At 38.3% G+C, this 1,786-nt stretch overlaps 1 pseudogene; it reads left to right on the forward strand.

Moving 5' to 3' along the window:
* The first annotated feature begins 229 nt into the window (after nt 1–229).
* On the forward strand, nt 230–729 carry LOC121041058 (60S ribosomal protein L23a-like; annotated as a pseudogene).
* The last annotated feature ends 1,057 nt before the right edge of the window (nt 730–1,786 follow it).

Genomic DNA, 1,786 nt, shown 5'->3' on the forward strand with positions numbered 1-1,786 from the left:
AATGGGGGAGGGGCAGAGAGAGAGGGAGACACAGAATCGGAAACAGGCTCCAGGCTCCGAGCCATCAGCCCAGAGCCCGACGCGGGGCTCGAACTCACGGACCGCGAGATCGTGACCTGGCTGAAGTAGGACGCTTAACCGACTGCGCCACCCAGGCGCCCCTAACATTTCTTCAGAAGATTTGCTTAAAAAGGCAATAAGAGAAATAAGATGGTATCTTCTTATGAAGATGGTCCCAAAGGTGAAGATGGAAAACTCTGCCCCTCCCATAGCCAAAGCCAAAACCAAAGCCAAGGCTTTGAAGGCTAAAAAAGTGGTACTGAAAGGTGTCCACAGTCACAAAAAAATATCCATATGTCACCTATCTTCTGATGGTCCAAGACACTATGTCTTTGAAGGCAGCCCAAATATCCTCCAAAAAGCATCCCTAGGAGAAACAAGCTTGACCACTATGCCATCGTCAAATTCCCCTGACTACTGAGTCAGTCATAAAGAAAATAGAAGACAACACACTTGTGTTGTCAAGGCCAACAAGCACCAGATCAAACAGTCTGGGAAGAAAATTGATGACACTGATATGGCCAAGGTCAACACCCTGATCAGGTTGGATGGAGAGAAGGCATATATTCGACTGGCTCTTGACTATGATGCTTTGGATGTTGTCAACAAAATTGGGATCATCTAAACTGAGTCCAGCTGGCTAAATATAAATATAAATTTTTTAACCATCCACCCCCCCAAAAGAAGAAAAGAAACAAAAAGAAAAGAAATAAGATGGTGGCTGGAGCTTTACTCTGTATTTTGGGAACAAAGATTATTCAGATGTTGAATATCCTAGATTGATTCTCTTATTTTCCTTCTATTTTATATTTTCCAATTATTTATCTTCCTGTTCTTGCCAGGAGAGTCTTTGATTTTTGTCTTAAAACCCTCTGTTGACTTTTTTCTATTGTCATTTTAATTTCAAGAGCTGTTCTTTATTTTTGGGTTGTTCATTATTCACACGAATTGTGAGCTCTGTTCTTGTTCTTCATTTATCAAAAGTTCTATTGAAGATATGAAAATTAATATAATATAATATATATTAACATACATAAATAATATAATATATATTTTTGTAAGTAATAAAGCTTTTCAATTTTGGTGTAATTGCGTTTTTACAAAAACAAATAAAGGAGATTTAAGATTTATAAATATGATATAAATGATATAAAGTATAATATAACAAAATCCTTATGCTTAAAATACGACTTTTTTTCAGTTACTTAGTTTTGTTTTATAAGTTTAGTCTCATCCCATCTTCCTAAAGTTACTTATTAAAGTTTTTTTTTCCCCTTAAAGCCTTTTCCTGCTCACCAGTCTTCTACTTTTTTTTGTTTGCTTTGGTCTATATTGCATGTTAGAGGGCTTCCTCAAATATTTGGAGATCCTTGACTGTCCATGTGTAGAGTGGGTCCCGAAAAACTAATTAACAGCTCTGTGTGCCAGGGCAGCACTGGCTGGCTGCCAGCTTTCAATAGAGATGGGAACCAGCTCTTTCCTTGTAGACCTCTATTATCAATGTGTATAGGTCTTCCCCCAGGACCATTCTGTTTTTCCAGAGGAGGATCTTGCAACTTTCTGCTTAGAGAGGTAACTGCAGACTTGAGAAAGGAGTTCAAGAAACCTCACTGGTACAGAGATTTTCACTTAATCTTCTATTTCTTATATGACACCTTGCTCTTGACTTTAGCTGTGTTTGGTGTTTAAGAGTCTCTCAGGTTCAGCTTTTTCTGGAAGGAAGGCT

Source organism: Herpailurus yagouaroundi, unplaced genomic scaffold (assembly GCF_014898765.1).
Source record: "Herpailurus yagouaroundi ecotype Mexico unplaced genomic scaffold, PumYag 182, whole genome shotgun sequence".
NCBI lineage: Eukaryota > Metazoa > Chordata > Mammalia > Carnivora > Felidae > Herpailurus > Herpailurus yagouaroundi.